At 44.5% G+C, this 15,864-nt stretch overlaps 1 protein-coding gene across 1 annotated transcript in view; it reads right to left on the bottom strand.

Annotated features, from left to right (window-relative positions):
- ALK (ALK receptor tyrosine kinase) overlaps positions 1–15,864 on the bottom strand; it is a 561,137-nt gene that overhangs the window by 99,044 nt on the left and 446,229 nt on the right. The gene's annotated exons all lie outside the window — the stretch shown is intronic.

The raw sequence follows: 15,864 nt of genomic DNA, 5'->3' as shown, positions 1-15,864 counted from the left end.
TATTTTGTTGGGTACTTTTTATTGTTAAACACTAGTCCTTTATGCGACTGTTGTGTCCTGCAGCACTAGGATTGAAGCAGTTACACAGTGTAAAACACAGAGCACCCACATGGTGGAGGTCAGAAAATCAAACAACATAAATATCATGCTATGATTGGCTCACAAAGAGGGGCTGCCTGCCTATTTCACTTGAGTCCATTTAGTGCGGCACTGAATTGAAACAATCAATCCTCCCCAGAGAAATATGTGTAACACCCCCTATCCACCTAGTTACCTCCTTTAGTGCCAGTCTCCTTATGGGTTTGGATGGACTAGGCCTGGGTTCTTCTGCATCCCCACACAGCTAGTTCTGCCCTCTCTGTGGCTGGCTCCAGACTACTCCCAAAATGGCTTCTCCCGCCTCCAGGATTCCCAGGGGAGGGTATCTCACTCCCTATTGGTCAGATTAGCTCTTCTTCCCAGGCTTTCCCTTGTCAATCATTTGACTCTGCCCCCTCCCCCAAGCAGGCATGCCTACAATCCTTCCCCAATCAATAGGGGCCCCTCTTGTTCTATATGGTGCCTCTCCTCTCTCCCTCTTGGTTGCTTAGCGGACTCGGAATCTGCCCTTGGCTTCCCCTTCCTATCTGGGACAATGTGCCTCTCCCTGAACTGCCAGTACACAGAGTCCCAGGAACCTAGCTAAGCTCCTTGGGGGTTACAGATAGAAAAGGTAAACCTGGGGCAAAACCGCAAATCTGTGCCTGAATACGAACAGGAAAATCAGTGCTTAGAAATTTTCAAGAAAAGTAAAGCCGGGAGTGAAGAGGATGCCTTGTGCTGCAAGTACAGCAGCATTGAGGTCAGTGCTCGCATTGACAGACTAAAGGAGCATGTTGAACACAAGTGACACAAGAAGCTTAAAGAAGCAAGTGAGCTTCGGGATAAACAGTCAATATCAGGAGGTTTCACCAGGGCTTTAAGGAAAGAGAGGACACAGTACAACTGTGTCAATGAATTTGTGCGTACTCTTTGTTTCACTGGACAACCACTGTTAATAGCAGAGGGGCCTACTGGTGACTTTGTGCAACAATACTGTCCAGCAACAAAAACCCTTGCTAATGCAGACAACCTCACTCGTAAGTATCTGAAAGAAAATGATGCTTTAGTGTCTAAACGGATGGAACAAATTGATGGAAATATGGTGTCTAGTCAGATTTTTAATGATTCTCTTGATGCTTTGGACCGCCGATTCTTGGCCTTTTGTTTTTGCTTTCAAAGAGAATAAACCCGCATTGCTTTGTGCTAATGTGACATTCATCTCCTCTGGAGATACCTGTTTCGTTAATGCAATAACTGATATGTTTGAGATGTACCAGCTAACTTGGGAAAATGTGGCCACAACTAACACAGATTCTGCTTCCTACACGGCTAAATTTGCAAGGGAGATTAAACTCAATCAGAAACTGGAGCTGCCACATATTACCTGTCCTGCTCATCTGATTAACGTTGCGCAGACAGCAGCTACTGCTACAGAAGAAATGAAAAATGTGAAATCTTGACTCACTGGATTCAGAGCCATTTTCAAGCACTCAGACAAGTTGAAGGCTTTGTTTTAAACAGTGTGAGACAAGCGCAGAGCCGACTGCCAATTACCTACCCCTGCTGTGCCACATCGGTGCATGAGCTTGTACTTCGCTGCCTGTCATGTAAATAACACGTGTGGACTATGCTAATGCATCTCATAAATCATCCTGAGTTTGTTGGTTCTAAAGCAGAAACTCTGAAGAGACTGGCAAATAACCAAAATGACTGCCAGCTTCTGCGCACCAAGCTAATGTTCATTGTTGAAAATTTGGAATAACTGTGTGATGCACAGAAAACATTGTAGTTTTCTCTGACCACTGCCAACACATTTCCAATACAGATGTTTACCGGATCCTGACAACCAGAATCTCAGCTGAATTGAGCACAAAATCTGCAAGAGAAACATATGGTGAGAAACCCCAGCTGTTTCTGGCACTCTTTCTGACCCCAGAACGCGAGAAAACCAAAAAGCGTTCAAAACCTTCAACACAATGCTCAGCAAGCAATGGGAGATGACTGTGTCTCGCAGTCTGAACCCAGCATGAACCTCAACATGAGTGAGGATACTGTGAAGAAATTTATGTGGATTTCTGGAAAAACTACTACCTCTGAGAGACAAAAAAATACTTTTGTACATAAAAAAAGGTTTCAATTATATTATAGTAAAATGTGAATATTATAAAAGTTGTTTTGGTTTTCTTTTTCCCCTGATTTTCCCCAATGTTTTTATTTTTATTTTTTAACCCGATTTCATCCTGGTTTTAATGTTTGGAAAATGAACACTGAAAAATTCCTGGATTATTATTTTTTTTTTTTACAAATAAAAACTGAAAACACAGAACACTAGATGCAATAAAACTATCCAAATCCCTGAGATGGAAGTTGGTATTTGTGTTTAATATGTTTGGCCACATGGGGAAAGGAGGATGGGGTTTGCCAGAGTATTTTGGCTGGCTGCACAATAGCCTCATTGATAGGTAAGGACTATCTTTCCTTCTGAAGTGGGATGGAAAATGTTGATCAGTTTGTTGGTATTCGCCTTCACTAGCTCCACTTGAATGCCCAGATAAGCTGCCATTCTCCTGAGGAGCCCCTGATATATCTTGAAGTCATCTGGTACCAGAGCCTCATCAGGCAATGAGGAGGATATCTGAAGGGAAGGGAAAAGGAAGAGCTCCTCAGGCTGTTCCTGTGCTACCACAGCAGGCTGCAGCTCCAAAGTAGGTTGAAGTAAGTCCTGAGCTTGAGAGTCCAAAGGCTGTTCAGTAGAGACTGTCACCCCTCAGTATTGTCTGTATGGGTGATGTAGATCTGGATGCTGGAGGTGTCCCCTAGGGCATATAATAGGGCTATTGAGGGGGCTGGTGTGGTATCAGGCCCCAGGCATGTCTGGCCCCTGCATCACAACCCCTGGCTGAAATCTTCTGAAACCCACACCAGGGAATATGAGAATGGGATCAGGAGGAAGCTCTGGACTCTCAGCGTTGAGATACCTGAAAGCCTACCTTGGGGTCCAATGGACACTCTAAGTATTCCGAGAGCCACGGTGGCACAGTACTAAGCGGGGTCCTTGGTGACCGAGACCTGGATCTGGCTTCCTGGCTGCCGGTAACATGTGCTGTGTAGGAGCTGGTACCGGACCACAAGAGGTGAAAGGAGCCGGTACCAAGCCTGAAGCTGGCGGCCCCACAACAAAGCATTCAGGTGCCAATGGCCTTGGCAGCTGTGCTGGTGCTGGAAGAGGGACTTCACTCTGAAGGAATGGGGATGCTGGTACTGACAGGCATAACAAATCCCTGGCCATGGCATAAGCCTCTGGCGTAGTCATACAGACTGGCCCACAGTGATCAGGAATGATTGCTCCATTGCAGCCAAAGAGGTCTTGACAGGAGGGCACTGCAGTTAAGGGTTCAGATCTCTCTGTATGCACTGGTACCACGAAGTGGCAAGACAAAAGACACACTGTGGGTACTGGCATGACATTCTGCAGAGGAGTTCTGCTCTCTGGACTTCAAAAAAGCCGATGCCGATGTATCCTTGTGTTTCTGAAGCTGGGACTGCTCTCAAGTCTTGGGCCTTGAAAAAGACTGTCCCGGTGAAGGGACTCTACTGTAGCTGGGCAAGCACTTTGGGAGGAAGAACTTCCCTTGGATGACCAAGTGGGGTCCGATGCCCATCTAAGAGTGGTCTCCATCAGGATGTAACAGAGGCATTCCTCCCTAGGCTTCTTTCTCTTGGTCTCAAAACCAAAACAAATAGAGTGCCCTATCTCTAACATGACCCTCACCCAAGCACTTTTCTTCTGAGGCTGCCAAATGAATGCCAGTTAGAGAGGTGACTTTTGAGATGTGGACATCTGTCCATTAGAAGCGGAATTGAGACCCACCAATTCATTTCACAGAGGTAAAAGAAAGGCTCTTCAAGCCAGTTTTCAAGGCAACTTTTGCAGACTCAAAAATATTCAGATAGGCCCTTAGGGCCAGATTTCAAAGGTATTTAGATGCCTAAAGAGGGAAACTGAAAATCCCACTGGGAGCCTATCTCCTTCTTTAGGCACTTTTGAATTCTGACCCTTACTGATTCTGGAGTTTTGGGTGATTGGCTGGGCTGAATCTAAGCTCTTCATTCTTTGAAGTCTGCTCTTCACTGCCTGTTATAGTCATGTCTCATCAGTCTCTCCTGCCAGCACAGAATTGTTCTGATTATGGGGAGAGAACTATCATCTAAGCTGGCCACATAAGAAGTCCAGTAAATGGAATAGGTCAATTTCTGTCTTTTGTTACATTCACTGAAGTTAACACTAAGCATCATTGCTACAACTTGGGCTGCACAGACATAACAGATGGCAGAATTTGTCCCATTGTGTTCAGACTTCCTGTATGGCCAATAAATTGATAGTCTTGTCTCTATTTGTCAGTGACAGAAACACTGAACTTTTATTCCCCTGTTCTAGGCCCAGAACTCTTATTTTCTTAACTACATAAGGAGATATGAATAAGACTGGAATTTGTCTTATTGATACAGTACTCTGGTCACTGCAACAACAAGCAGTTGCTTCGGAGTAGCCCTGATTGGGAAGAGCTGTGCCTAATTGCTGGATTGGGAGGGGCTGAGGAGAGCCCAAAGGCTAATTAGCCCATTACCCACAAGATAAAAAAGACACAGGACGGGAAGTGCTTGTGGGGAAGACAGAGATTGGCAGGCTTTTGAAAGGCAGGGCAGAGCAGAGCAGGACAGGACAGATGGGGGGGGGGGGGAGGGATGGATGAAGGTGAGCTAAGGATTGTAGGATATTGTCAACGCACAGCTGCTTGAGTTTGTACAGGTTGCTGGGCAAACACAGTGCAATAAACTATGCGGTGTTTGACCAGAAGGTGATCTCCAAGCAGTTTGTAGCTTGAAAAGAGACAAGAATGGGACCCCACACGTTCACATTTAGGAGCTTGTCCAGGATCTATAGCTGGGGCTTGAGGGTTTTGCAGCCTGGACCAGGAGAAGCCTCTGCAGTGGCTGGGAAACTGCAAGAAGAGCTGCAGAAGACTGAAAAGTTTCCAACAATCCCACCACATAGAGAGCCAGCCCTTGTTTGCAGGCAGAATAGCAAAAGAGTCTGCAGGATGTTATAAGAGATAAAGCCCAAAGGGCAACAGCAACTTCTAGAAAAGGTGGTGAGTCCTGTGGAAGGGGTGCTAGACCAAGCAAGAGATGATCCCCCAGATCTAGATGCAAGGAGTGTAAGTGTACCCTGTTATAGGGTCCCAAATGGAAAAAAAACATGCAAATGTCAAACACCTTCAGATCCACCATGATTACTGTGGGATTATGTTAATCTCATTTATTTCTTTTCTAAAACAAATGGAGCTTCAGTGAAAACTTTGTCCCCTGAGACCAGCATGTCTGCAACAAATAGTTCATCTTTTTTCTCTCTGATTTAATGTCACTATTCATTTAGAAATATGATGTCTCTCAAATTCCACTGAAACAAGTTCATTAGTCAACCAACATTTCAATCATTAGCTTCAGTGGTTTGGCTTAATGGGCTAATTAAGCGAAATTTAATCAAAACTGAAGATGGAGATGTCATATTAGTGAGAAAAAATATGGATGACTTTTCTCTCCTCTTTCTGTTCAAAAAATGTAGCACAGGAACATTGTCACTAATCTAATCACTCAGAGTCTAATCCAATGCCCATTGAACTCAACGGTAAAACTCACATTGACTTTAATAGGCATTGGGATTAAGACCTAAAGGCAGTGACTGTTGGCAGACCACAAGCATGCTCAAAGGTTGTGGATTAACATGGACTTAAGTGATTTAATGTTCACATTGTGCCTTACAAACAGAGATGTTTTGAACAGAGACTGCAGATGATATTTGGGAAAAAAAAAAAACTAACAACAAAAATCAATGCTGACAATTGTGCCATGAGTTTGCTGCTTATTAAACCTGCCTCGGCAGCATCTGTACATGAATTGCAAATGCTAGTCAGACAGTTTTATGTTTGCACGCTGAGTTCCATTACAGGAACAACATGATGGTCGATAGTGGTTTTAATGGCTCGAGTCCTGGAAAATCTTAGCTTGAGGATAAGAGGAACTTCTTGGTTTCATTCAAGTGCTGATGTCCTTGTTGTCACTACTTTTGTCCTGTTCAACTCTAAGGCCATGTTTAAAATGGTTCCTCTGATGCATGGCAGGTGGTGGAGTGTTGGCTAAAAATAAATTAATCTTGGCTGATCTACGGGAATATCTGATGATATTCCATGGGATTTGCTTTCTTTCTGAAGCAGACGGGAAATGTTTCACTAGGTGGACAGGAAGACTAATTCAAATCTCCCTTTTGAGCAACATCAGCTGAGCTAACTGTAGGGATAACACTTTATTTAAACTTAAACCACAACCACAGGAGACGATGGTGACAGCTCAAATACTTGAGAGTTAGAGATGAGAAAGGCGATCTAAGGCCAAGCTGAATTCATTTTCTTTGGTTGGTTTCTTTGGCCTGAGCCGGAAAGTATGGATTCAGATGATAATTTCCCCAAACAGTAGGAGAGTTTGGATCTGGGAGTTTGGCTGAGTCTATTATAGCAACAGGCACCGATCTCTGAGGTTAGATCTGGATCCCAATTCCTCCCAAACTCAGGATCTTTAAATCCGGGGTTTCACTTCAGATCCATCAGTATTTGATCTTAACCCTACCTTCTTACTTTCTCCAACCCTGATGGAGTAGTTTAAGGATTCTCTTAAATTCATTTAGACCTTATTTATACAGGGAAATTTACCAGCACGTATAATTATACTGGTATAGCCATGCTGGTAAATTTCCCTGTATAGAATAGCCCTAATTCTCTTTGCTTCCATCACCTAAATTGAGATCGTATTCCATAGCTTTGTTATTTTTTGTGTATAGTAGTTCTGCTCCTGTCTGGGGAGAAGCAGAGAACATTTTGCCTGGAGTGGAGAGCTCAGAAAGCCTGTATTTATATTAAGTCCCCACAACTCCCTCCTTTTAATAACAACTCAGAATCCCAACAGTGCTTTTAATGTCAGCTCACAGACACAGTGCAGGTAACGAACAGCCAGTCTCATGCAGCTCTCTTCATGCTATAGCGTGGAATGGTTCATAATCACTACAATCAAAAATCCATTCCAGTCAAGGATGACCGAGAAAAGGAACACATGAGAGTCACTACACGTACAAACACACATTCAGAGACAGAGACACAGAGAGCCAGTACGTACAGGTAATGTTTCTTACTTAAGAATGGTATTTCTCTGAAGGCCAAGGTCTGTCTCTAACTAGAATAATTATTATTTGTCCTGCACAGGACTGAAGTACCAATGGAATAGCCAACTTTCTGAGCACCGACCCCAGTTGCCTTAATAGCTTCCATAGCACAAATGTCACACTGGTAGCACTTACCACAGAGAGAAATACTTGGAAAATGAGAGAAGAGATACCCTTGGTTGGAATGAAATTATTTGGAGAAATAGAGGCATCTCAGTCAAGCAAAGTTAAAAAGAACTTTCATTCAGAAAGTTACCTATGAGCCAACAATAAAAGGGCAGCTGGGATTCAAAGTTGTTATTAAAGGGGAGGGTACTGTAGGGAATAAACATACATGCACCAATTCTATCACAGGCACTGCTAATGCACCTATCACCAACTGTGTTTCAAAAGTAGGGCATTAGGATGAGTGAAGAACATTACAAAACAGAACTGCAGTAGGTGGGCATTAGAGACTGTCCTTCCTGCCACAGAATATACTGTTATACATTGGGGAAAAAAGAGACGTTTCACACCCTGTGAAGTAACTGCAGTTCTTGGAGATGTGTCCCTCTATGGGTGCTCCACTTTGGTTACTTCAGGTACATGTGCACCCCCAAGTGCCTCTGATTGGAGATTTTCATTAGCAGCGTCTGTTTGGCCTGCACATGCGCCGTTGATATCCTCATGCCCCTCACCGAGGTTATATCAGGGTGTGTGCGCAAACTGCCCTCAGTTGTTTCTCCACCACTGAGTCTCAGACGGAAACTTCGAAGCAGAGGGGAAGGAGAGTGAGTAGTGGAGCACCCCTACGGACACACGCCTCAAAGAACTACAGTTACTGCACAGGGTGAGTAACCTCTCTTTCTTTTTCGAGTAACGTCCATGTGGATGCTCCACTTCAGGTGACTCCCATAAGGAAGGGACCGCTTCGGAGTTGAGTCCATTACGGAGGAGAGAACTACATTGCCAACTGCTGCATCAGATCTAGAGGCATCGACTAAGTCATAGTGTCTGGAGAAGGTATGTGCTGAAGACCATGTAAGCAGCCCTGCAGATCTCAGAAACTGGGACATTTTTAAGGAGAGCCATATATCTAGATTGTGACCTCATTGAATGAACTGACATGCCAGCAGGATATGCTGAACACCTACCTGCATGAATGGTTCTTTTACTGTAGAGCTCTCTTCCTCACCATCTACATTTGAGGCTGAATGTGTTAGGCACCTAAGAGGCTGTATGGAACAATGGATGTGGGCTTGTCTACTCTTGAAATGCTGCAGCGCTGCAATTGCACTGCTGTAGCACATCAGTGTACACACAACCTATGCTGCCAAGAGGGGCTGTCCCATCAGTTTAGGTCAGTGGTGGGCAACCTATGGCCCATCATGGTAATCTGCTTGAGGGCCACGAGACGTTTTGCTGATGTTGACCGTCTGCAGGCATGGGCCCCCCGCAGCTTCCCGTGGCCGTGGTTCACCGTTCCCGGCCAATGGGAGCTGCGGGAAGCGGTGGGCTGCAGGGAGAACTGTGGCCACTAGGAGTGGCAGGGGGCCATGCCTGCAGACAGTCAACGTCAGCAAAATGTCTCATGACCTGCAAGCAGATTACCCTGATGGGCCGTTTGAGGCCCGTGGGCCACAGGTTGCCCATCACTGGTTTAGGTAATCCACTTCCCTGAGAGTAGTCTTCTGTCTACCTAGTGCTGTCTACACTGTTAGGTCAGCTTAACTATGATGCTCGGGGAGGGGGGGGAAAGATTTTTGACACCTGAGTGATGTAGCTTGGTCAACCTAACCGTTTAGTGTTGACAAGGCCTGTGATTGGCATGAGAAGCTGAACAACCCAGTCAAAGTGACATGCACTTGCCACGAAAAAGAAATTATGGGCTTTCTTTGTGTTGTTAGGGCTTTTTTTCTCCCATTGATCATTTTCTAAACCCTCTTGAAGAGGCTGAATTAAACTGAGGGAATACCTACTAGACTCAGGAAAATCTGGACAGCAAGAATCAGTGTGAAACATAAAAGAATACCCGGGTGAGCTAACACGAGCTTTGAGATAATCCTAGTATTGCCAACCCTAAACATTCAAAATCATTAGTCAGACCCCCCCAAAATCATGGGATTGATTTAAAAATCATGAGATTGAACCCCCTACATTCTGGGTTTTTTTATTTGCCATCTGGCTTCTGAGCCTCCAAGATTCACTCTAGTTATATTTTCCAGCTTCTCTCAGTAACTCTGAGGTCTAGAAACTTAAAAAAAGAAAAGAAAGAAAGAAGGTGGAGATTCTCATTTGATCACTTGTCTCCAGAAGCTGAGGTTGTAAATAAAACACCAAATATTGTGAAACTGGTGATAAAATCACAAGAGTTGGCAACACTGTCATTGGCTCTCCAAAATTCCACAATTTCTCTGCTCACCTGCTGGAAACAGGGGCACTGGAACGTGTGTGTGTGTGTGTGTGCGGGGGCAGGGTAGGGGGCTATGGCCCGATCACCAGCAGTAAGGGAGGGGGCAGAAAGGAGCGAGCAGAGGATGGGGTCTTGGGGGAAAGAGGCAGCATCAGGGCAGGGCCTTGGGGAGAAGGGGCTATGTGGCATGGGGCCTTGGGAAGAAGGGGCAGCACAGGGGGTGGGGCCACGGTTTGGGCGCCAGTGGCCCCCCCACTTTTAGGGACCTTCTGTTGCCCCTGGCTGGAAAGACAACCCTTCCAAAGCTGTTGCTCACAGATTGATTTCTGACAGAGATAGCCCAATCCAACACCCAATGTTAAACATACCAACCTTGCTAATGGCTTTTATCTCTTTGTAATAAACTGAACTGAAAGCCTGGGTCCCGACACCAAATATTAGATGGTTAAATCTAGATGACAATTCTGTGGCTTGAACCCATGCCTAATTTTGAAAAATTACCTTTAACTCTATCCAGTGGAAAAAAATCACGTTTTATTTGCCTTAAGGGTAATAAGAATGGTGATATGTCTCAGCCCCTGATAGTTTCATGCTACATTAGGCCTTTAATGCAAAACAGTTACTACCCCTTCCCCCATCCCCAATCACTTCTTAGCCTTCTGAACAAAAGGTGGGGTTAGGGGAGAGGCTGTGGCACTGATCTTCTCTAGGAAGGGAAGACAAAGCACCAGTTAGATGATATGCTTCAGTGTGGTTTAATTAAATCCATTTGGGCTGGTGGCACTGGAGTGGTAAATAACCTAGTTTAATGAAAGGTAATAGATTGATTTGGGATGTAGGGTGCTTCTATCTGTAACAAGGAGAGTGCTACTATTACTACTGATAACTCTGCAGCTTTGCTGCTGGGGAATCAGAGATGAACCCCTCCTTTCCAAAGAGTCACAGCCACTTAAAACTGACCCCAAATATAGGTTTTGTAACCCTAAATAACAAACCTGATGAAAGGATTCAAAGAAAATAAAAAGCCCTAACCAAGATATGTTCCTATTTTTTTTATTTTTCCTATTGCCAATGGAAATAGTGTAAATAAACAAACATTTCACAGCACTGCTTGCAACCCAAATATTTTAGACTGTGCTAATGCATAAGAGCCAGAATGTGAAAATGACTTGAAACTCACAAAAAAACAAACCTTAAACTGACTAGTCTTGTCTCATTGGTTAGGGTATACTCACCTGGGATGTGGGAGAGCCTCAGTTCAAGTCCCCCCTCTGCCTGAGGAGGTGAAGGGATTTGAACAGGGATCTGCCACCTCTCAAGTGAGTGCACTAACCACTGGGCTACAGAGTGATTCTCACTCTCTCTGACCTAATGAATAGAGTGGAAGAACTTAAACTAGAAAGACTGAAGAAGCCGCACATCAGAATACCCAATAGCCCCATGATTAAGGCACTCACCTGCGAGGTGGCAGATGCCTGTTCAAATCCCTTCTCTTCCTCAGGCAGATGGGGGACGTGAACTGAGGAATCTCCCACATCCCAGGTGAGTACCCTTAACTACTGGACAAACAGTTATAAGGGATGTTGGTTGTCCCCCTCCTAGCTGTTTTGTGTGGAACTAGATAGTTGCTGAGTGCACCGACCGGATTGGGCCCTACATGTAAGTTAGGCAGCTGAACTCCTATCTTCCCCAGTTTGTGGATTGCAAGCAGAGATAGGCGCCTCTCTGCAGCCCACACTTAGGAGTCTATCTCCGAGAGGAGCGGGACTTAGAACACACCCATCGTTGGCATCTCCCATTGGCTAGCTTAGGCTGCTCCTTGCCTACCTAGCATGCTGGTTTTGTGGATCACATTCTAAGGTGCCTGTTTCTCCCCATTCATTGAATAGGGAGCGTAGGTGCCAAACTCAGGCTTTGTGGATTGCAGTATTGTTCCTGTGATTTTCTAGGTGCCTAAAAGTTAGGTGTTACTATGATCTGTCCCTTTGTAGATCTGGGCCACTGTCACAGTCAAATGAAATGCAAAAGGCAAACAAAAAGCATAAGCACTGAAAAGTAGATTGGATTTCAAACATTATTTCTCTTCCTATGAAAAGGTGAAATTTGTAACATAGGAAATTATATAATTATTTTTACCCTGACAGTCTCCCTTTAAATAGTGGGACAGCACGTGTGAAAGTTAGCAGGGTTTCCCTCCTTGCAAGGGAAATTGAAGAGGGTGGTTGATATTTGGACAATGGAGAGAAGGCAATTCAGATATTTTCCCCATACAACAGGAGGTTTTTGCCACAACCTGTTTCTTTTGTTTTTATCATAGCTAGCTTGGTAGCATGTCCTTCACTAGGACCTTTATTTCCTTTTCTCACACCCAACAAAAGTATCACAGGCTCTGGAAATGCATTTCAGTCCCTCTAGTCCCAATACCACTCTAGCTACTTCTTATACTGTTTCACCTTGATGTGCCTGACATTCCTCTGCCACAGCTCTTTGCAGCATGAGTGGGGAGGGCAAACTTTGGACAAGGACATAAAGCCAAACTCCTACTCTTATGAATAGAGTTCCAGGATTTTTAATGTCCACATGGAATATATAGGACCTTAGCTGTGAAGGCCTCAACTGGATGATTCCTTAGAATCTAAAAAGATAAGACAAACAAAGGACAGGAGAAAGGAAGTGCTTTATTCCCATTTTACCCAGGAGATTAAATGTTTTGCCCAGGGTCACACGGTCTGGGAATGTAAACTAAATCTCCTGAGTCCCAATTCAATGTCTTCTCTGTAAAAACCACTCTTCCTGGCCCAACCAAACCACTGAAATGTCACAGTTATGGTCCTGTGCCAAAGTATATATTTTCTCCTAGGCAGTTTGAGACAGATCAGGCATTTAGTGGATACCTGGATCCAAAGACAGAGGTGATCTAATTTCTTGGACACTTTCCTAATGCTTCTTTGAAATACCATAAGCCTAACTTTGAGTTTCTTGACTAAGCAATTTTTGAGTAAACATGATGTCCCTGGTGAGAATTCATGCCTCTGAGCAGTTTTAGGTAGGTATCGTTTAGTTATCAGTAGAACTTTCCATGCAGGTTTCCACACACAGCATGCTACCTCATATCTCCTGCAGAAGAGGTATACTGGCCTGGTGTGCGCTATTAAAGAGTTAAGCTTCAGTTGGATGTTTAAGGATGCTGCACCTCCTGCATGACACTATAGAGTGTCACGTTTTCAGGTGTTCAATACAGACTCTCTCATCCTCAGAGAGAGAAACCAGTTACAGAGACTGAAAGTATGTTTACACTTCAGGGTGGGAGGTGTGATTCCCAACTCAAGGAGACATACTTGTGCTACCTCTGATCAAGCTAGCACACTAAAAAGCCAGAAGTGTAGCCATGGCAGCACAAGCGATGGGAGGGCTAGCTACCCTGAGTACAATCCTGTCTCAGACGCTAGTATGTACTTGGGCAGCTAGCCCCTCCTGCCGCTGGTGCTGCTGCAGTTAGACTCTATTTTTAGCTCACTCGCTGGATTAGAACTAGCACAGATTTATCTTCTTGAGCTGGAAATTACACCTCCAGCTCAAAGTGTTGACTTTGACATACCATCAGGCAAAGGATGCAGACAGGCTAGATTTCAGCATCAGTAACTTGTTTACTTCTTCTGGTTAGTTAAATACATGTTATCCTAAAACCTTCCTCAGTCACCATTAAAATACTATACGCTGCAGTCTCCTTTAGCAGCACATCTGTATCTTCAGCTGTGCAGTTCCTAAACTGTGAGTCTCGAAGCACTTCAGACTTCCTAAGAAGCAGGTCTCAGGTGCTGGGGAAGAGGCCTGCAGGAATTTCCGCAGTCTTTCCAAGCCTCACAGGAACCATGCATCCTTCCCAAACAAGACTTTCACTGATTTAAACTAAAGCCATTTTAAAAATTTATTTTAATTAGCATAGTGTAACTTCTGGGTGTATATAAGGCCTAAGACTTTCTAAGATGCATCAAAACTCTGAAGCCTCCTCAGAGCCCTTGATCTTTCTCTTCTAACCCCTCCCCTCCCATCCCTTCAATGGACTCAACAGTTTTTCCATCTAAACACTGGGATTTGAGGGTGCTCAGCACCTCACAGGAAAAGCTCAGCATTTTGCAAGGATTTATTGACTTACTACTGGACCTGGTTCCCAAGATCAAAATATCCCATTTTATTCAATCTGCAGTGAGAGAAAGTTTAAAGCGCACACATAGACATAACAGGAGGGTAGAGGTAGAGATTAATTCAAGTGGAGGCATTTCCATGGCAACACTTAAGTAAATAATAATTCACAGGAATAATAATGGCAAAATACAGCCTTCTTCAAAGGAAAACACAGCTAAAGGGAAGGAAGCAGCCAGGTGTGCCACCAGTGGTGACTGCATAATAAGGCTAATGTTGATATTTTAAAAATCTTTGATGTATCCATATTAACTATGCATTTGATGATAAAGTAATGGCTGTGCACTTTTGTATTGTCACCCTACACACATTCCCAAGACGCAGCTAGATAAAAAGACACAACTGCATCATGTTTTTCATAACTTCTCATGAGGCAAGCTAACCCTTTAATGAAATCCATTATTCCTAGGGCAGAGAGCTCCAGAAAGGGCAGAGAGCTCCAGAAAGATCAGAGACTTGATCCTTACCACACAGAAAAGAGATACATATTGTGCCCTAAAGGTCAGAGCAATGGAAGGTGACTATATAGATGCCTCCTCTATGAACAGCACACGTTGCAGTGCATTTTAAATAGAAGTAAACAAATCACACAGCATCCCTTTGAAGGAGATCTGCAGTCGACTGATAAAACAATACTCTGTGTCAGGTGTAAGTAGGGTGACCAGATAGCAATTGTGAAAAAACGGGACAGGGGTTGGAGGGTAATAGGCACCTATAAAAGAAAAAGTCCCCAAAAATGGGACTGTCCCTTTAAAAACAGGACATCTGGTCACCCTATGTGTAAGGGCTTGCAGCTAACCAGCTTACCTCCTAGCTTCAACCTCAGACAGTCTAGCAAGCACAACTGGGCCCCAACTGAGCCACCTGATTGACCCATCTGCCCAATAGGCTGAGAGGATAAGGAGACCTGCTCTTAAGATCAGCAGCAGGGCACTGGCTGCTGAAAGCGTTTGCAAATATTGCCTCAGACTCAGTCCTGCTTCTGCCTTGCCTCACTCCAGCTAATTCAGCTCTGACCCTCAGCTCTGATTCCTGACCTCTGGGTCTGACCCTCGGCTCCAGCCACTAGGCCTGACTCCAGCTCCATCCACTAGGCACAACCCGCCTATGTCCAAGTCACATGACACTCTGCAACTTAGCACAGGTTGTCATGTGGACATTTTACAGTATAAAAGTCATTTGGTAAGAGAACTACTACGTGCAAGTTAAGCAGAACACACACCACTGCCAGGAATGAGATGACGCCTTATTAGAAGTGGGCTGCTATTGTTTGGTGCAGGGGGGGTAGAATTCTCAATCACAACCGGGTTCTAGTTCTGTGGCTGGCCCTTCCATATTGAACTGAATTAAATCCCAGATCCAAACATGCCCTGAAATTTAGGGAGTTTGAAATCTGGAACTAGAACTGAATTATATAGCCCAGGCCCAGCTCTAGTACACTGTCTATAAGATCTTTCATCTGAAGATCTAAACATGGTTTGCAAACAGTAATGGACATGAAATATTACACACAGTCAGGGAAACCAAGGCACAATTTAAGTGGATTGCTCAGAGCCACATGGTGATTCAGTGGCAGAGCCAGGAATGGAACGCAGGAGTGCTGACACCTAGCACTCTGTATGCAGTGTTGTTGTAGCCATGTCGGTCCCAGAATATTGGAGAGAATATCTTTTATTGGACCAACTTCTGTTGGTGAGAGAGACCAGCTTTCAAGCTTATGCAGAGTGTGCTCTGCTCTAACCTCTCACTGATGCATACTCCCTACCCATAACTGAATGTCCCAATGGGAGGCAAAGCACCTCCCTCCCTCTGAGAGCTGAATACTCTGTTTCTAAGACTGCTCAGGCAATTTTGGATGCTAACCAGCCGCTGATGAAGTGCCTTCTCATTGAGAGGGAAGCAAAGGATGAGAAGA

This window comes from Terrapene carolina, unplaced genomic scaffold (genome assembly GCF_002925995.2).
Source record: "Terrapene carolina triunguis isolate 2854851 unplaced genomic scaffold, T_m_triunguis-2.0 Scaffold85, whole genome shotgun sequence".
Taxonomy (NCBI): Eukaryota; Metazoa; Chordata; order Testudines; family Emydidae; genus Terrapene; species Terrapene triunguis.
The sequence above is the reverse complement of the archived record's forward strand: the minus strand, read 5'-3'. Positions and strand labels throughout refer to the sequence as shown.